Consider the following 214-nt stretch of genomic DNA (forward strand, 5'->3'; position numbering starts at 1 on the left):
TCCTCTTTCATCGTTCAAATTGTTCGGGTTGTGTTCTTCCGCCGTTTACTCTGCCAGCCTAGTGATGTTTGTGTGTTCCGTGATATGACTAACTGTATTGCTTTTGCCCATGGGTATGAGATACGACCCCGATGTGTTTTAATTGCTGTGATTGAAATGTGAAGAATGGCAGGAGGTTCAAGACACACAAACACGCACACTACCAACCTTCCTT

This window comes from Trypanosoma theileri (assembly GCF_002087225.1).
Source record: "Trypanosoma theileri isolate Edinburgh chromosome Unknown TM35_Tth_52_V1, whole genome shotgun sequence".
Classification (NCBI taxonomy): Eukaryota; Euglenozoa; class Kinetoplastea; order Trypanosomatida; family Trypanosomatidae; genus Trypanosoma; species Trypanosoma theileri.